This window comes from Petaurus breviceps, unplaced genomic scaffold (genome assembly GCF_028583685.1).
Source record: "Petaurus breviceps papuanus isolate PSGF00001 unplaced genomic scaffold, PetGlider_PUasm1.0 38, whole genome shotgun sequence".
Taxonomy (NCBI): Eukaryota; Metazoa; Chordata; class Mammalia; order Diprotodontia; family Petauridae; genus Petaurus; species Petaurus breviceps.
Genome location: NW_027186304.1, coordinates 95,558,230 through 95,579,592, shown reverse-complemented (window position 1 = coordinate 95,579,592; position 21,363 = coordinate 95,558,230). Strand labels below are relative to the sequence as shown.

Below are 21,363 nucleotides of genomic sequence, written 5' to 3'. Positions count from 1 at the left end.
TTTTTTTTTTTTTTTTTTTGCCTTTTGGAGGGCAGTTGGGGTTAAGTAACTTGCCCAAGGTTACACGGCTAGATTTTTTGTGTGGGTGTTAAGTGTCTGAGGCCGGAACCGAACTCAGGTCCTCCTGACTCTGGGGCCGATGCTTTACTCACTGCGCCACCTAGCCAGGCACTGTCTTAAACAGTAGAGATTAAAAGCCCAAAAGTCCTTGTCTTCTGGAAACTTATATTCTTATGAAGTAAACAATATGGCACACAAGATACATACAGTTTAGAGGAAGGTCATCTTAGAAGGAATGTTAGTAGCTTCTTGTTGTTCAGTGGTTTTCATTTGTGTTCTAGTCTTTTTGACTCCATTTGGGATTTTCTTGGCAAAGATATTGAACTGGCTTGCCATTTCCTTCTCCAGCTCATTTTATAGATGAAGAACTGAGGCAAAGAGGGTTATGTGACTTGTCCAGGGTCACACAGCTAGTAAGTGTCTGGATATGAAGGCTGGATTTGAACTCAGGCAGATAAGTCTTTTCGACTCCAGGCCCAGTACTCAATCTACTTCAGCCCCTAGCTGATCCATGATACTCTCTTAGCTTGTAATGAAATCCAAGTCTCCTATGTCTATAATTTCTTCTGTGCTACCAGTTTAGTAACCCTGTCAGAAAAGGAAATGAAGTTAGTCTTGCAAGGCTTATTCTTAATGTACCTCCATTAAGGTTTTTAATTTACTTACATTAGGGGTTCATTAGGTTAGAAGTACTTTGAGAGATGTAGTGAATTTGAATTTACCTCTGATGAAGGTAGGCATCAGTAAGCACCAGGAGCTAAGGTCCGGTAGGGTCTTTAAACACTTGTTTGTAGCCATTGGTCCACCATCATGTCTACCAGTGTCTGTGGAGAAGACAGAAGTTTGTATTTATGACAAAGAAAAAGTAAGACTCATTCTAGAAAACCACCTTTATAGAGTATGCAAAGAATTGGCCCAGGATTGTTTTTCTCAGCCAAATACTTGGCATCATCAGCAGTGAGCTCTGTTAGCTCTGAAAAAAAAAAACGTGGATTTGGGGTTTGTTAAAACCAAAATAAAGAAAACTACTCCATTTGCTGTTAGAGAAACTTTCCACTGGGGACTAGTTTAATTTAATTCCATTGTATCTGACAAATTAGCAATATAACGTTTTAAGAGGCCAATTTCTTTTTTTTAATTTAATTGTATTTTTCCTAATTAGCAAGCATTATTTTTTCTTTTGCCCTTTTTCACTTCCTCCCCACTCACAACAGTTCCTTCACAACACACTTCCTTCCCACCTACAACAATTAAAAAAGAAGAGAAAAGAAAACCCTCATATACAAGTAGATGGTAAGTATACATGTTAAATAGTATACATATTAAAAGCAAAAATAAATTCCTACACAGGCTGTATACAAAAAAATGTATGCTTTATTCTGCATATCACATCCATCTCACACTTTTTTGACAGAAGGTAAGTGGTGGGCTTTCCTCTTTTTTATCGTCTGTCAGTCCTGTTCAACTCTTCATGACTCCATGGACCAATATGGGGTTTCCTTGGTAAAGATACTGGAGTGGTTTGCCAGTTCCTCCTCTACTTTTATGCAGTCAGGGGGTAAATGACTTGCCCAGGGTCACACAATTGCTAAGTGTCTTTAGTCACATTTGAACTCAGGCCTTGCTGACTCCAGGCCCAGTGCTCTACATGTGCCATGTAGCTGTCCCATGCTTTCCTCTTTAGTTCTCTGGGATCATGAATTGACATTGCATAGCCCTTCTATTTTACTCACCTCACTCCGCACCAGTTCATAGAAATCTTTCCAGTTTCCTTTGAAACTGTCCATTTCCTCATTTCTTGTTACACAATAATATTCCATTTCATTCAGTCACCATAATTTGTTTAGCTATTCCCTTAGTTTCTATTTTTTTCTACTATGAATAGAGCTACTATAAATATTTTTGTACATATGGGTCCTTTTCTTTGATCTCTTTGGTATACAGACCTTAGTAGTATAGTTGGACCAAAGATTATACACAGTTTACTGACTTTTTAAGTTACTTACTATTTCTTTTTTTAATGTATTTTGTTAAATATTTCCCAATTACATTTTTAAAAAAGTTTAACATTCTTTTTTAAAATTTTGAGTTCCCATTTGTCTTCCTCCGGATTGCCCCTCTTTTACTCCCTTGAGAAGGCAAGCAGTATATGGATTATGTATGTGATGTCACATAAAACATTTTTATATTAGTTGTCTTGCAAAAGAAAACTATTTCTCTCTCTGTGTCTCTCTGTGTGTCTCTCTTCACACATACACACACACACACACACACACACACACAGATTACACAGTGAGAAAGTGAGAAAATCTTGCTTTCAGCCTGACCTCACAGTTCATTAGATAGCTCTCTGGAGGTGGATAGCATCTTTCATCATGGGTCTTTTGGCATTTTCTTGGGATCCTTGTCTTGATCAGAGTAGCCAAGTCTTTTACAGTTGATTGTCCTGTTTGCTTACTATTTTCAAGTGCTTTGTTCCACAAATCCCTTCTACTTACCTCTGTGAAGTTCAGTTTCCTTATCTGTAAAGTAAGCATAATAGTTCTTATACTACCCAAATCATAAGTTTGTTTTTAGGAGAACATTTTGTGAATTGCAAAACACTTAATAGATGTGAGCTGTTTGCAAAAATTGTCCCTAGTTGTGCATTGCCCGTATGTCCTCTTTGACCCCATAAAACTTTTATTTAGTACATCCAGAGGAGCAGAAGTAAAGTGATGCGAGGCCTGGAAATTGTGCCCTATCAGGATCAATTCAAAGATAGCCTGGAGAAGAGCAAAGCAATAAATATTGGTTGGGGGAAGGAGGGAGGCATGATAAGTATCTTCAAGTATTTGAAGCATTGGCTTGTAGAAATGGGATTAAACATATTTTGCTTAGCTTCTGGGGACCAGTAGGTGGGAATTACAGTAAAATTGTACAGAGGCACAGTGTAAGACCTGCATTCAAATCCTGCTTCTGTCACTAAATGTGTAACCTTGGGCAAGTCATTTAACATCTCTAGGATAACCTAAAATAATTCCAAAAGACTCATGATGGACAATGCCATCCACATCCAGAGAAGGAAATATGGAGTCTGAATACAGATCAAAGCATACTATTTACTCTCTTTTTTGTTCTGTTTTTTCTTTCTCATGGTTCCTCCCATTCATTCTAATTCTTCTTCACAACATGACTAATGTGAAAATATGTTTAATAAGAATGTATATGTAGAGGCTATATCAGATTGCACACATTGTCTTGGGGAGGGACGAAGGGAGCAAGGCAGAGACAATTTAAAACTTATGGAAGTGAATGTTGAAAACTAAAAAAAAAAATAATTTATTAAAAAAAAATCTCTAGGATAATTTCTTCATCTGTAACCTGAAGAAGTTGAACTGGAACAGAGATTCTCAAATTAAAAAACAACAACCAAATTATGAAGCCTAGGCTGAGAACCCCTAGTCTAAAGGTCTTTTCCAGTTCTGAATCTATAACCTGAATCTGTATTCCTTATGTCTCAACACAAAGAAAAATATCCAAATAATTAGAGCTGTTCAAAAGTGGGATAATCTCCAATACAGTTCTGATGTTTTACACATATATGTGTATGTTGTTGTCTAGTCAAGTCCAGTCCTTTGTGACCCTGTGGACCAAAGCTCGCTGGTACTATCTATGAGATTTTCTTGGCAAAGATAAACTGGAATTACTTACCATTTCCTTTTCTAGTGGATTAAGACAAACAGGGTTTAAGTGACTTGTGCAAGGTCACAGAACTAGTGTCTAAGGCTAGATTTGAACTCAGGCCTTCCTCAGGTCTATCCACTAGCAATCCAGATGCCCCATTTGTCTATGAATCCATGTGTGTATACTATAACTGATTTGATTTTATAATAATAATAGCTGTTCTGTAATAAATGGTCAAAGAATACGAGTAGAAATTCAAGCTATCAAAAGCCATTAAAAGTACTCCATGTCACTAATACTAAGTGATTTGCAAATAGTATAATGCAACTTAAAGCAATTCTGAGGCTTCCTATTCTGGGGAGTGAGTTTCCCTGCATTGAAGGATTTCAAGCAGAACCTATGTGGTCACTTTTAGGGGATGATGCAAATTCCATAAAAGTAGTAGATTTCTAAGATTCCTTCCAGTTTTGAGTTAATGGTTCTCAGACGACTAAATGAGAGGATGTAATATAAAGCACTTTGTAATGCTAACCTGCTACATAAATGTCAATTACAATTAGTACTGTCATTTAGAAAGATTCTGGTAACTCAGTTGTTCTGCAGTGCTATTTCATATTTCTACATTTGAACCATAACACGTGTGTATATGGAAAATAACTTTTCACCTTGGACTGGTTAAGTACAGTGTGCTTGTGAGTTGAAAAACAAATAATCTCCTTCCCTTGTCATTGCAAGGAGATGTCTATCTTGCTTGGTAAGAAGTCTGCCAGTAATCAAGATGGATTATTAAAGGCATCAAAAGAAGTTTGAACAGCATTTATGCCTGTAACTCCAAATACTGGGTTGGAGAAGACACACCTTATGGAGCCAGAAATTCAAGGGAACCCAGACTAAGCTACAATACTATTAATTGGCATGTGGTAAAACTCAATTTAAAACAAATAAATTGTAGGTTATACTTGGAAGCATCTAATGGAAAGTTGCTTGCTACCTACATGGTTCAATTCCTCTAAGCATAGAACCAATGCTTCCTCTTCACTCTTTTTCTCTTTTTTTTACTCCTTTCTCTCCCTATTCATTAAAAAAAAAAAGGCCAAGGCACGTGGACTAAACTTGTAATAGAGTTTATTTGTTTAAAAAGTGATCTATTTGGTGTCTTTACTATTGAAGAAATAGGAATTTCTTGAAATCATTTTGGTCTACTTAAAACCCAACAAAATCAAAATATCAACTAGATTATACTATCTCAGAAATTGATGAATGATCTGTAATGTGGATTTCAATTTCAGAAATATTAATGCCAAGATTCATGAGATAATATATGTGAGGTGGAATGGTGTGTGTGTGTGTGTGTGTGTGTGTGTGACAGTGCATGCCTTCGAAAGTTTTATTGGTTAGGTGAAGATGTGGCCAAGATGAAGACCTTCTATTTTTGTTGATGCATTACCTTCTGTGCACCATCCCTAACTGCTAGTGCCTTCCCTCCAAACTACCATGAATGTATTTAACTACATTGTGTTTATTCTGTTATATTTAATTTTCTCCCCCATTAGAATAATAAGCTCCTTGAAAATAATTGTTTACTTTTTTATTTGTACCCAAAGTGCCTAGTACAGTTCCTGGCACATAGTTGGCATTTAATTAAATGTTTGTTGATTGACAGATTGATTGTTCAAATATGTCTGTATTAATGCCAGAAAAGTTATTTACAGGTAACAGCTTTGCTTGTTCATTCATACAAAAGTTATGTCTGGTATATAATGAGATTTTAACCCATAAATATAATTATCTTTTCAAGGAGAGGAAGCATATCTTGTCTCTGACATATGCAGTTATTCCTTCCACATCATGACTTTCCCCATCACAATTTTGATATATTGGAGGTCAGCATAAGAAATTAAATGGGAATTTGGGGAGAGTTTTGCAGAAGCCTCAGACAACACAGAGCCTATGACCAAATAGTTAACCCAGACTTTGCAATAAGATACTATAAACATCCCATAAAAGCAAAAAAAAAATATATCAAACAACTTCTCTGGTATGAAGGGACGACCAAAAAAACTTTATGTAGATTTTCCAGATTGGGAGTAGGGGACCACTTCTTTAATCTGGCTATATGGAAGGGATGACTGTATTGGCTGTGTGACCTGGGACATATCATTTAACCTCTCCATGCTCTCTAAGTAATGCTTGAAAACTACAACTTGCAGAAAATCTGCCTACCTATACTGGTAAAGGGATTTTTCTCATTGGGGAGTTCCTGTACCAACCAAATCACAGTTCTAGTCTCTATTTCCTTTTTTTTTTTTTTTTTTTTTTGGTACATAGAAAACTTCTTAATTGTCTTAAAGGAAATAACCGAGAAACTGTCACCATTTTTGTTACCTGTGAGAGGTGTTAATGCTATAAGACATGCAAGAGTAATTCAAGTACTAGATGCCCAGAGTACTAAATACCCAAATTCTCTTAGGAAAAAAAAAGTCAGTTATTAAAAATGGACATACGAAGTCAAATTAACATGAGCATGTGTGGTGATATGCCTGGCACAACAGCTCCCAAGCTATCTCGCTAATTTTCCTCTCGCATTACCAACACAAATAGGGTTTTCTCTTCCAAAGATTCTATCTTTAGAATTGAACCTTGCTGCCAAGTCACACTCTGTGACAAAGTTAGGTGTTGAAATACATACAAAATTTTATTACAAGACAAGGGATTCAGTGCATTCCAAGTGATAAGCAGACTGAGTCAATTACATCTGGCTCAGGTTCATAAATGATTTTGCCAATTGTTTCCTGTTTTACTTCCTAGTTCAAATCAGAGCTTGCTCTTGTAATTTGTCTAGCCAGTGAGAAAATCCTTCCTGATTGGGTCACTGGTCTGTGCTTTAGTTTCTAGTCGAAACTACTCCTCCCAATTTAGGGACTTCTCTGGATTTTTTAGAAAGAAATTCTCTGACTCAGTTTCCGTGTGCAGACAGCTCCCAGGCTTGCGTCTTTGCCATTTTCACTTCTATTCTAAAACTTCCTATGCTTTCTGAACCTACAGGTTTTTTTGTTGTGGTTGTTTTTTTTTTAAAGCCTCCGAATTGTACTTAACTTTACTCCTCTTGGCCTCACCATCAGTCATCCTGTCTTGCATTCCAAGTCCACATGTGCCCTCCCCCCCCATGCGTTTCCAAAACCAGTATTAATATATCTAAAACTTAATTACCTGTTGATCACTCCAACGCAGATTAGAGCTACTCAATTCATACAGTATTTGTGGGATAAAAGGAATTTTGCCACAGCATTGCCTATCTTGCTTTTTACCACCTGCCTGAGAGTTTTATGCAGATTTTCTTACCTTGACTGCTTCTTAACCCCAGTATTAGTTACCATGGCAATACCTGTTGACTTCAGAAAAAGAAAATGTTTTAGAAACTCATGCTACCCCTGTCGTTCCAAGTGTATAATAGTCCAGTGGGGATTCAGGGGACCTTTCACTGCTTTTTCTTTCTAGTTCTGAAATTGTCAATTCTGAAATCCATTTCCCTGTTCACATGGACTCATGCAGTAACTGCTTCTTGATGTAAGCTTATAGTCACTCAATGTCATAAATTTGCCTCCTTCTGGATTGCTCATTTACAACAATTTAAACAAAAATTATCTTTTGTCCATAGAGTCCAGTGTTTTTACTTTCTTCTTTCCATGCCTCTATCTCTCCATATGCCTTTTCATCCTTCCTTTTTCTTTCTGTGTTGCTCCACCCCCACCTAGTCTGGGTTTTCCCTCTCTCATTAACCCTAGGAATTTGATAGGTTTCATTTTATTCTCTTTTACAGATGAGAAAATGGAGGCAGGGAACAGACCATATAATAAATAATTAAGGCTTTAGCAGTTGCAGAATTCAGATTTCACAACCCTGAGTGCCTTGTCACTAATTCTACAAAATAGGACCTGGAGTCAGAGGATTAGAGTTTGAAACCTAGTTCTGTTAGTTACTACTTGTTACTCTGAGCAAATTGCTTCTTTTCTTTGAGCCTCAGTTTCCTCATTTGTTAAATACTGTAGACAATATGAGCATAACTAGTTAATTAACTTAGTAGTGAGATGCAGTGAATCTGAAGGAAAGTGTAAACTGGTCAGCATAAATCTGTCTCTCTCTTCAAAAGGAACTCAGACCATATATCCTGTGGATAGAGGATCAGTTTTATCAACTTTATTCCAAAGGACAACACCCTGATTGTAGCAGGGCAGCATTCCAGAGGACTGAACTGTCTTCCTGATTAGTTAACTGTTGAGGCTACTGCAGATGCCAATATTTACCTTTTTAAAAATTTTGAGATTACTAAGGTCTCAAAAGGCTTCAAGGCATTGTGTTCTTAGAGTTTCTTACTTTTAAGTGCTTAAAACCCTGTTTAATTCAAAAGTTTTTTTTAAAATATCCTAAGGATATGATAAATCCAAATCTTTTAAAACCTTCAGCCAAATCTGTTATTCTCCCTTCCCCCATTATGCTGTTTAAAGTCCTACATCTCATATTCTGCTGCCTGATAATTTGATATTCTTTTCTTGATATTAGTATTAAAACATGCTACAAACAATACCCATTCGCTAGAATTCTAGATTCTCTGAAATTTTAGAAAGAATTTTGTACTTAATAACATGACATTGTCCATTATAAATTCATCTGTTTATCATCTAATTCAGTGATTTTAGATTATAGACTTCCTTGTTATAATTTACTTGTGTTGAATTAATATTCTTTTCAGGGTACTGTGCCAGGCTCTAAAGATACAAAAATGAAATAGTCTCTGACCTTGAAAAGCTTATATTCTAGTGGGAGAGAGAATACAACATAAGCAGTGTAAGAATAACAGAAGATAGGGGGTGAATGGAACAAAGGAGAGATCAAGAAACGTTTTCTAGGAACGTTTAAGGAGAGCACTTGCATCTGGGAGGATGAAGGCTACACAGAGGAGACAGTACTGAATTGGTCCTTAATGCCCAAAGGAGTCATCTGCATAATGATAATTGAATGCATAGCATTTGATGAGACCACCAAGGAAAACAAGAGGGAAGAGATGAAAATTGAGAAAATTAATTAGACCAAAACTGAGTCTTGAGGATCTTTAGGTGGTGGGAAGTGAATGATGATTCTTCTGAAAAGAACAGTAGTTCAAGAACAGATAGAACAAGAAGAAATCGATGTCATGGAAACCAAGGCAGAAGCAACTTTTCAGGAAAAGAACAGGATTACCCATGCAAGGCTGCAGAAAGGTTAAGAAAGAAGAAAACTGAGAAAAAGCAATTAGCCCCACTGATTGAGGGGAAAGGCTCAACAAATAATCACGACTACAAAGCAATATTAATGCCTCATTAAAAAAACACACATGAAGAGACTGACATGTGAAGGCTTAAATGAATTGATGCTCTTGCTGTTCAGGCCCCATTTTGAGAGGTTTTCTTGACAAAGATACTGGAGTGGTTTGCCATTTCCTTCTCCAGCTCATTTTACAGATGGGGAACTGAGGCAAACAGGGTTAAGTGACTTGCCCAGGGTTACATAGCTAGTACGTGTTTGTGGCTGGATTTGAACTCATGAAGATGTATGCCTGATTCCAAGCCAAAGTCTCGATTATCCACTGTGCCAACTAGCTGCGCATAAATTGATGCAGATTGAGGTAAACAGAACCAGGAGAAAAACAGCAATAATAACTGCAACATTGTAAAGGACAACATAAAGAAAATTTGAACACTGTACAATTATAGTGACCAAGCTAGAGAAGAATTGAGAAAAATGTACCTTCTTTTTTTTTTTTTTCCAGAGGCAGGGAAATTGTAGGTATGGAATATTAGTACATACTTGTCAGAAATGGTTGGTGTGTTATGATGGTTTTGCTGACCTGTTTTTTTTTTCCTTTTATGTTCTTTGTTACAAAGAGTGACTGGTTGGGCTGGGGAACAGGAATAGACATTAGGAAATTAAGGTGATATTAAAACAAAAGATACCAATTAAAAAAAAAGATAGACAAGAATAGCAATTCAGAGATCAGCAGCAGCCTTTGGAAGAGCAATTTCAGTCGAGAGTCCTATCTGAAAGCCAGATTGCAAGAGGTTAAGCAGTGCTTGAATGGTGAGGAAATGAAGGTAGCAATTAGAGAGTCTTCTTTCTAGGAGTTTAGTAGTGAAAAGAAGTGGAAATTTGTGGCTGTAGTTATATCATAGATTCAGAGCTAGAAGGAAGCTCAGAGGTTACCTAGTTGAATTCCTTTTATTTTACAGTTGAAGGAAATAAGGTCCCGAGAGTGTGGGATTTGGCAAAAATCACACGAGTAATAAGCAGACAGACACAGGTTTCAAATCCTGGAACTTTGACTCCCAATCAGTGGCTGTTCTACTTTACCCCAGTAGTGAGGAGGCATAGTCAGATTAAGAGTTAAAGATTAGGTTTGTTTTTTAAGGATAGCAAAGACCTGAGCAGATATGTAGGAAGTGGTGAGAAAGCCAATAGGTATTAAGATGGGGAAAAGTTTTGAAGTTTAGGGGAGATGAGGAAGAAGGATGACCTTGATTTACTTGGCAGCTATCATCTACAGTCACATCCTCTGCTTTATACCACACAGGACCCACCTAGGGAATATCATCAGCAAATACCTTCACACCAGTATTCTAGATAACTTGGCACCTTTCCTTTCCTTCCTATTATTGTTTAGTCATTTTTTAGTCATATCCAACTCTTTGTGAACTTTTGGGGGGTTTTCTTGGCAAGGATGCTAGAGTGGTTTGCCACTTCTTTCTCTAGCTCATTTTACATATGAGGTAAACAAGGTTGTGTGCCTTGCCCAGGGTCACACAGCTATTAAGTGTCTGAGGTCAGATTTGAACTCAGAAACATGAGTCTTCCTGACCTGAGACCTGGTGCTCTATACATGTGCCACAAGTCTCTCTCTACCCTTACCTAATGTTATGCCTTGTAGACTACTCATAGTATTGTGAACTGGCTTTGTGGTATTATAATCCTCTTACCTTCCCTCCAGCCTACCTCATTCCCTCCCCCAGGTACCCTTGAAAGCAAAAACCTCATCCAGAAGCCAGGGTGGGAAGAAGAAAAGTCATTTATGTAGGACTTTAAGGTTTGCAAGGCATTTTACATATGTTAAATAAGTTGATTTTCATTGGGGATGGTCTTCCTCCTTCCCACCCCCAGCTGGAACCTGGAATCTGGGTAACTGAGTGGAAACTGTGACATGGCTGTTCTTTTCATTTGATGAGCTAGGAATCACCAGTTACAATTATTCTAGTGAGATGGAAGCCCACCAGGCCTTACCATCTGTCCTACCACTGTGTCCTGAAGTCCTCCTAATCTTACCATATTCACTGCCATGTACCCTTCAGTCCCCTGGGCACTGCCGCCTCACCTGCCCCAGTAGCCTAAAGACCTTTGGGTCTTAGCTATCTGCCCTTCAGCTTTATGTGTGTTATGAGCGTCTTGTCTCATTTATTTCTTTTGTTTGTATCTCTAGCACTTAGTACAGTGCTTCTCACATAGTAAACACTTAATAAATGCCTATTCATTCATTCATACATTCATGTCTATAGACACAAAGGGTAGTTGTCATAGGCCAGCGGTAGAAGAGACTGTACCACTGGTGACTCTTTGCTCTTTTCATCTGTATATATGGAGGGGACCTCATCAGCAGCGCCCTCTTTGAATACATAGCTAAGTACCTGAAAAATGGAATGCCCTAGTTACATCTGGCTCATTTGTCTGCCTTGCCCAAAGGAGAGAAGTTTTCTCATTTTCTCCTTTACTGCCAATTCATTCCCAGTTAATTATGCTAGTCAATTTAGATGTTTCCTGCTTTCTCTACTAAAGAGATGTTTTAAACATTGAGGCCTAGCCTTTCTGAGATTTCTGTTTATAGGTCCCTGCTTTACATTTGTCCAGACCTATCCAAGAAGACCAGTACAGTCATTTGTTTTAGCAGAATAAAGCCTGTATTATGTTAAGAAGTGTCTTGTTGCCCTCCACTGACAAAGATGATTTTGATGCTAATGCTCTGAGGGGTTTGATACATGTGGCTGAGCGTTTATCTACTAGAATTAGGATTTTAAGTCTACTTGAGCCCTCTGCTTATGGGCTCTAGGGACTACTCTCCATCTATTCCACTTTCCCTCAAGACTATATATTCTTGACTGTCCTCTTTTAAGAACAGTTGAGAAAAAGCAAATAGTGTTGAAGCTCAGGCAAAGATACTTAAATGTGTTATGTATCAGAAGAAGTGTCAATACACTTTTCTCCTTGCCTTAGACAAATCTCTAATATATGTTCATAATGGTTTGGGGTTTTTTGGTTTGGTTTTTGTTTGTTTGTTTGTTTTTATCAGCACCTTACATTCTGAAGAAAAAAATTCTCCTTACATAAAAGATTATTTTTTTATCACACCTGATCATTTAGAAGAGGAATTTCAGAAGGAATTGTTTTCTTAATGCCATAGAAATGATGTCCTTGCCTGGATACTTAAAAAAAAAAAATCCAATTTCATCTTTATTTACTTGTCTTTAGCTTTCTCTTCTACCGCTTCACGCTGGCACACTAATCTCTCTTTTCTTGTTTGCTCCCTCCCCCCATTTTCTGTCTTTCTCTGTCCTTAGTGGGGAAAATGAAAATCCAGAAAATGGCATTCTCTTAATGGACTGTTGCTTTGGCAGGCATCCGGGATTTCAGCTGTTAGATTCAGTGAAAAATGAAGCAGAAGACATCAGATGGTGTGAAGACTAGTACTGTTAATACAGAAAATCCCAGGAAGGCTGAGAGTGAGAGTCAAGGCAGCTGGGGTTAGAAAAGATGAGACACAGCTGGAAGAAACGTCGAGATGAAGCTAACGGCAGACAGCAAACGAGAGATGGTCTCAGAAGGGGATTATCAAGGGGAGAAATATAACCATAGAAAAGCAAGACTGCGCATATGGGGCTGGGAGGGGGCGGAGGGATAGGGATTAGGAAATATATTTAATTTTTTTTTCTTTATGGATTATACAAAATTCCTTTAACTATGGAGAGAATATGGTATAGTAGAAAGAACATTAGACTAGAAGACAGAGACTTAGGTTCTAGTCTCAGCTCTAGCATTACAGGGGTGGAGAACCTGGGGCCTAGAAGGTGATATGTGGCCCTCTAGGTCCTCAAGTGTGCACTTAAGGACCTAGAGGGCCACATGTTACCTCGAGGCCCTAGGTTCCCCACCCCTCAATAGCTCTGTGACCCTGGACAATTCACTAAACCACATCTGTAGACTAGAGATAATAATACCAAGTCTGCCACATAGTTATTGGAAGAACAACAAACATGAATGTGACTATAAAATAGCAAAGGGATGTTGCTGGATCTGTGATCTTGTCAATGGACACTCTCTTCTATAAGTACAGATGGCAGCTTGTGCACACTTGTGTATTTAGAGTGACTTGTCCACGACCTTCTCCAGCAAAATCAGGGTGACCTCGTATCAGATATATCCTAGTGGATATCCTTTTCAGGTATGCACTGGGCTAGATAACGACAGAACTCCCTTCCAGTTTTCATTCTATGATTATCTGGTTGTGTAAATACATCGGGTCCATGCAATGTGCTAGAGGCCTCCCTCTGGACCTCTTGACATTGCCTGGATCGACATGGCCAGTGGAGCACATGGGCCGTTCATCATTTATCCTTCCCTCTTACCATCTCACTAGTTCATTCACCTTCTTTCTTTTATATATCTCTTTGATATCTTTTATCCACGTCTCAACCTGGAAAAAGCTGCTTTCCCTGTAGCCTTCTCCCTCTGGAAGATCTCTCTGCCCCAGCAAAGAGACCAATCTCTTCTGATTAGTGAGGTTTTTTTTCCTAGAACTTCCATTTTGAAGAAGTACCCAAGCAAACCGTGCTGGCTTCCCTTCCTCTCCTGGCTCCACTCCTGACTGTCCAGACTTCTCTACCCTAACCCATTGTGGACACCTTCCCCAACCCTTTTCAGATCGCTTTCTTATGTAATTTTCTCCCATTTAAATGTAAGCTCCTTGAAAGCAGATACTATCTTACTTTTTTTCTTGAATTTTTATTCCTAGCATTTAGCACAGTGCCTTAAAGTATTATATTTATATATGTATATATAAATAATATACATTTATTAAATATTTTGAGTATAAAATATATATTTTAAGTATTTAAACTCATAAATACTTGATGTGTTCATTTGACTTCTCAAAAGTAATGTGATAGTTAAATATTCTATTATTACAATTATAATAATATAAGTAATTCTATTCTTAACATTATTCATTATAATTAATTAATATTTTAATATTGTTTTCTTGCATGATTGTGATAAGGGAGCTTTTTTACATGAGAAATTTTGACATTTTGAGGTTAATCTCTACCTATAGATTTTTTTTTAAAAAGTTAAATCCAGAATGGATAATATGAGTATAGCTCTAGGACTGGAAAGGATACTGGCTGTGTAGTCAAAACCCCACAACTCCTTTAGGGCAAGTTACTTGCCCTGGGTTTTCTCATCTGCAAACTGAGGTCACTGGACCAGATGCCCTCCAAGGTCCCTACCAGCTGTGCCTCTCTGTACCCATGTTCCTACCCAGAATTGTGGAGTGAAATGAGAGCTAGGTTTGAGTGTCATCTCTGACTTACTGTCTATGTGAATGTGGTCAAATCATTTAAACCTCAGTTTCCTCATCTGTAATATAATTTCTCTAGCACTCTAACTCAGAGTTTTTGTAAGGAACAAATGAGATAATGCATAGAAAGCATCTTGTAAAATTTTGAAAGCTCTCTAAATGTTTATTATATTATGTGGTAGATTATTAATATGTTGAAAGAATAAGGGGGACACACCTAAAATGTGTATTTTCCAGTGACAAAATATTCATTACATTTTCATCACAAAATATCAATTTAATATCATGTACTGTGCTATTTCAGTAATCCAGTAACATTGCATCTGTGTAATACCTTAATACCTGATGAAAGACTTTGCCTTTGGGCAGATTGCCCTACCTCTCTGGATCTCAGTTTCTTCACCTATAAAATTAGGCATTTGAACTCAATATCTTGGGTGGCTTCCAGCTCACAAAGTCTCTGATCCTTAGCAACCTGTGGGGAAGGGGAGGAAGGAAAGGGAACAAACAAAAATAGTACTTGCTATGTGCCAGGTACTGTACAAAAGCACTTTTTACAGATATCATCTCTTTTGATCCTCCCAACCACCGTCCAAGAAGGTGCTATTTTTTTCCCCATTCTACATTTAAGGAAGTTGAGGCCAGCAGAAGTTAAAGATGACATCACACAGTAGTGAGTGTCCAAGGCCAGATTTGAATTAAGGTATTCCTGACCAGACCCTACACTCCACCTGGAAATACATTAACACTAACTGGCTCCAGAGGAGAAAGGGAGGCTAATGAGTTTGCCTAGTCCTCCCTCACTTCAATCTAATTGCTTGCATGTCATGGTCCTCTTCAAGAATGAAGGACAAACAGTAACATTCCACCTACTGTGCCAACAAGAATTGTGAGATTTCAGCGGTGGGATTTTGGAGCAGAAAGGGTTTGTATTTGGCGCCAAGATCCCTGAATTTGAATTATTGGCTTTGACGCTTAACCTTACTGCTTTTTGTTTTTTGGAGGAGAGGGGCAGGGCAATTGAGGTTAAGTGACTTGCCCAAGGTCACATGGCTAGTTTTTGTGTTAAGTGTCTGAGGCTGGATTTGAACTCAGGTCCTCCTGACTCCTGGACCAGTGCTCTATTCACTGCACCTAGCCACCTGTTACTGCATTTTTTTAAAACCTCAGTTTCTTATTATATAAAATGAGATTCACATAATTTTTGCATTTCCTCTTATAGGTTTGTTGTGAAGCAAGTATTTTATAAACCTTAAAGAGAATAGGGACTGGACCTATGATTTCATTAATATAGGGCACTCCTGGTCAGGAAACTTCATCTGCTCCTGCAGGTTGGCATCTTCTCTTCAATTACCATCTTAGACTAGAGAATTGCTAGAACACTGGAAATGAAATGGCTTGCCAAGGGTCACACAGCCAGTGTGTCAGAGGCAGGATCTGAACCCAGCTGTTCCTGGCTTGGAGGCCAACTCTTTACCCACTATGCCGATAGTCCTTCCTGCATTGGAAAGCATCATTTAAATGTGAAATCTGTGCTTTAGAGCCTACTGATTGGCATTCACCAGTAAAAGAGAAAAAAAAGAAAAACACAGAACTGTTTCAGTATCCTGTTCTCCATGATTAAAAAAATGACTTCGGCTAATGCTACTGACTTTTGGTAAATGTGCACATTGGGGACAAATCTCCCATTACTCATAGAATTCACTTATTGGAGAATTTTTATGAAGCTCACCATTAATATGAAGACTTTATTAATATTGATTTTGAAGACAATGTAGTGGGTTATAGAAAATAGGGGGGATTTAACAATGTGCTCATGTGATGAATAAAAAAAGATATGTTTTGTATTTGAGCAAATGTCCAGTGGTCAGTATCTCTAATATTCAGTTAAGAGCCTGAGATAGAAGCTTCAGAGAAAATATTACAACCTTCTAGAATGGGCTGATAAGCCAGTATGATAACAGTATTTCAGACTGGCATAACAATGAAGAATCACAGTTCTGAAAAGGGGACTTGGAAAGGTCATTCAGTATAATATGATGACATCTAAACAGCGTTGGACATGGAGTCAGGGGACCTGGCTTTTAACCTTGGCTCTGACATTAATCTGTGTGAATTTAAGTAAGTCACAACTTACACGAACTGACGTTTCCTCATATGTCGAATGGGAATGATAGTGCTTTCATAACTACACGACATAGAAGCTTGACATAGTGAATAGAGAGCTGCCTGGGAGTCAGGGTTACCTGTTCTCATTCCTCCTCTGACGCTTATGGGCAGTATTAGTTCTACCTGGGGAAGTCATCTAACCTAAGCCTTAGGTCACTCTATAAGACTCATAAGTTGCAGAAAAATGACTGGTCTGTCCTGAAAGCAGAAGTTTTTTTCACCAGAAGTTTCCTGCACCAGGTCCAGACTCTCTATCTTCATCCTCCTGCTCCCAATCCCTGCCTTCCCATGGGTAGTGATGTAAGAGTCTAAAAGCAGGAAAACACTATGGATATAGGAGCTATTTGTTATTCCCTAACTTTGAATAGGACTATAGTTGAACCATTCCAAAAAGCATAGTTAGTTGAGGTGGTGAGAGGTGGTCCCATTTAGAATGTAAGTGCTCAGATGATGGTTTAGCACTCAACCCACCCATCATCTTCTGTAGGAAGACTTTCCTGATCTTTTTACCTTCTATTGCTTTCTCTAATCACTGACCTAAGGGCTGTCAAAATTGCATAGTGGTTAGAGGGTCTAGCCTGAGTTCAAATACTACCTCAGACACTTTGTGTGATCCTGAGCAAATCACTTACCTCTGTTTGCCTCAGTTTCCTCATCTGTAAATCAGGATAATAATAACATCTACCTTTCAGCGTTGTTTTGATGCTCAAATAGGATAATATCTGTAAAGCACTTAGCACAATGCCTGGCATATATAGTAGGCTCTGTATAAATGTTAGCGAGTTGGAGTAGGAGTAGGCATCTTTGTGAGTTCAGATATGGCCTCAGACACTTATTAGATAGCTGCATTACCCTGAACAAGTCACTTAATCCTATTTGCCTCAGTTGTTCATCTGTAAAATGAGCTGGAGAAGGAAATGGTAAATCACTCCAGTGTCTTTGCTAAGAAAACCCCAAAATACATCACCAAGAGTTGTATACAACTAAATAACTGAATAATAACAGTAGTAGTAGTTGTAATAATTGTAGTAGTCTAATAGTAGTAGTAGTACTAGTATACCTATATATGCATATGCTGTTTCTTCCAATAGAGTGTAAGCCCCCTGGGAACAGAGACTTTTTAATTTTTTCTTTCTATCACAATGCTGAATATAGTTCCTGGTATGTAGTATTAGGCATTAATAAATGTTTTTATTGAGTGACTCATGATACATAAAAATGAACATGTATTTATAGAGTAACTTCCCTCCTACTCTAAAAAGTACAATCAAATTTATGTTTCATTTTCCGTTGCTAGTATTTGCAAAATTTCAGAAACTTACAAAATTGTTTTCTGAAGAATTCCAAAAAATTGGACTCAATACTTCCTTGATGCCATGAAATAATTACTAAGTTTTGTGTTTAGTTTTCACACCAGGCTCACCACTCGATGGACAGTATGTACAGTATCCAAATATTATTTTTACCGCCAACTAATCAGCTTTGACATTTCAAAGGAAATATGTATATTTTCAATTCCCTTGTGCTTTTTTAGGGTAGCAATTTGATTTAGGTAATCAGATCTTGTTCCTATTTCTAACTAATTCACAAGAGTTCCTCATAGTTGTTCATAAATAGGTATGGGGAAAATGGCATAGTGGTGGGGGCTACAGTTTTAATCTTTACCAAAATGCATTTGAATATCAAGGATCCAGAAAAAGGTTTGATTTGAAATCTAATCAAAGGGTAGGAAATAGCCTGAAAAAGGCTCTTGTCTGCCAAGTCCTTCACCCAGTGAAAATGAAACTGTACTCAGTTTGCTATGATTGACAGCTAAAAGGATCAGGAGAGTAGTGAGTGGAGGATAGTCCATGATTGCATGTCTTGTTCAGATCATTTTTCTGATTTATTAAAAAATGAAAATAATAACATAGCCAAATACAGTGGCCAACCAAAGGTAGCAGCTCCCACTTGAAGTGTCAGAGATATAGAGTAGATGAGCCTTCAGATAATGTAAGTAATATGTTTACTCCACTGTGTGAAAAATACAGTCTTATAAATGATAATATTGATATTCAATAGTTTTACTTTAATGTATACAAAATTTCACAAATATGTCTTTTACCTACCCTAGTACATATCACAGCGCATTCACAGCTTATGTACACAGTTCTTCACATCTTGTTTATTCTCTTTACACTGTCTTTCCAACATGCTGGAGCTTCCTCTGCTTCTTTTAATGTTTATTCTACATTAGGGGTCCTCAACTCTTTTCAGAATCTTGTTCTTCAATGCATGAAATAAAATATACAGGATTACAGAGGGAACCAAGTATATTGAAATACAATTAACAAACTGTTCACAAGCCCTCACCCCCAATCTACATATTTAATACTTACAAAAGTGAAAATCAGTAAATGTTCTTTGTAATTCCTTCTTGTTGTAAGCAGCTTATAAATTACATTTACGAGACAGCAATGTTTCTCAAAGATAAGAGTTTTAACTCTTTGACTCTTTCATGGAAAAGAAGTTCTCTCTGTACCTCATACTGTCCCCAGCCATGATAGTCTTTAGAATGACAAATTAATTTAGTTACATAAATGTGTGTGTGTGTGTGTGTGTGTGTGTGTGTGTATACATTCATTCATACACAGGGCAGCTAGATGGTACAGCAGATAAGAGTACCAGACCTGAAGTCAAGAAGACTCATCTTTCTGAGTTCAAATCTGGCCTCAGATACTTACTAGCTGTTTGATGCTGGGCAAATCATTTAAACCTGTTTGCCTCAGTTTCCTCATCTGTAAAATGAGTTGGGCAAGGAAATGGTAAACCACGCCAGAATCTTTGCCAAGAAAACCCCAAGTGGGGTCATAAAGAGTCAGACCCGTCTGAAATGACTGAACAACAAATTTATACATGACATTCAAATTAGGATGTAAGACCCTTCAGAGCAGGTTCCTCTCTGACATCCAGGCCAGTGCACACATCATGTACTCAATAAATGTTCAAATGAAAAATGTAGTAAAAATGCCCAGCGGGGGTGATAATGGCAACATGCTGTATGGAATCCTCTCCCACAAGGAGAAGAGGGTCAGTGTAGCGACTGATGACTCTGCTGTACAGTATAGAAAGTAAAAGGAGAAACTAATTTCTTTTTCTATCCTCCTCTGCTTTTCAGACTTAAGTGCACAGTTGGGGAGTGACTTAGGAAATGATGTAATTATTCCTCAAGACAGAGCCAAGAGGACCTATACTCTTTTTAGCCAGGGATATATTGTTTAATGTTTTATTAATGCATTTTGTTTTGTTTTCACGCTGAAGTTACTTCCTAAAAATGTCCTTAGTAATGTCCTTTAATTAAAATAAATTGACTGATATTGTGATTTATTAATCTTATGCACCCATAGTCCCCACTATCAGCTTCTCCTGAGAACCATCTGAAACCAATATTGATCATTGCCTTTGATCTAAGTTCTATCATCTTTTGCCTTATCTATTATTGTAGTCATGGGGTACTATCCTTCTGGTTCTACTTTATGTTTAAAGCAGGACTACAGCTGCCTATACTAAGCGCCTTATATACAATTTTCAGACTTGTATTTCTAAGCAATTCCAGAACAACAATAAGCTCTACTTCATGTTCTACCTCAGAACCCAATTTTACGTATTTATAGAATTGTTATAGGGCTGCCTCTCTCATATGTCATACATTTGTCACACAGACGTAAATATCAGGTCTAAATGAAATACAATTAAGACTTTTGTTGTTGTTCAGTCTTCTCTGACTCTCTGTGACCCTATTAGCGATTTTCTTGGCAGAGATACTGGAGTGGCTTGTCCTTTCCTTCTCCAGGTCATTTTACAGATGAGGACACTGAGGCAAACAGGTAAGTGACTTGCCAAGGGGTCACACAGCTAGTAAGTGTTTGAGGCCTGATTTGAACCCATGAAGATGAGTCTTCCTGATCTAGACCCAGCATTCTATCCATTGCACCACTTAGCTGCCCAATTAAAAATTAGCTTAGTTCAAATTTTTGAAAATACGGATTTGCAAGTATGTGTGTAGTTTGGGTTGCTATGCTACATTGTAATTTTTCTTACCTTGGGAGAAAAAGCACAATACTTAGCACAGGCTTACAAATACTTCTAGTGATGAAAGATATCTTCTACAGTTTTTCTTTCTTCCTCTGACCTCACTTGCCCTTCTAAAGTTCCCCACTTTCTCGTAATCTCAAAAGAAAGAGAATCTTTCTTCCAATAACATTTTTACAGATTTTCATTTAAGGATCTTGGACTGATTTTCCAGTGTGTTAAATATTCTCATCATATTCCTGTAAGATAAACATGATTTTCATTTTGCCAGTGAAAAAGCTGAAATCGTATAGAACATTCTGATCAGCCAGAGCAGAAGAATTAGAAGTCCAGGTTTCCCATTCCTAATTGTGTTTATGTTTGGCCAGATCAAGATGAGAAGGATGGAGGTGCAGATACTCTCTCTTCTCCCCCGCTTTTATTACTTTCATAGATATGATTAGAAGCTAAAAACAGGGGCTCTAGAATGCAAGTGATAATTGTGTTGTGGATGCAAGTTAGCATAATGCCAAATTGGAGCCTTTACCAGTTGCTATAACCTCTTCAGGCAATGATGCCAGGAGTAACACAGAGAGTTCCTGGGAGCCAGCTGGGCATTAGTGAGAACACTGGGAAATTGGTTAGGATTCTGTGCTTGCAACTGCATGCCTTCTACAGACACGCATTGAATGGGAGGACAGTGTTTGGTATAATCATAAAAACGGCATCTATCCTACTCTCTTTTTCTTCACTCATTTTGAAATAAA

The 21,363-nt window shown here is 37.8% G+C and overlaps 1 protein-coding gene across 8 annotated transcripts in view; it reads left to right on the top strand.

The window, feature by feature from the left end:
* PAG1 (phosphoprotein membrane anchor with glycosphingolipid microdomains 1) overlaps window positions 1-21,363 on the top strand; it is a 238,446-nt gene that overhangs the window by 104,458 nt on the left and 112,625 nt on the right. The gene's annotated exons all lie outside the window — the stretch shown is intronic.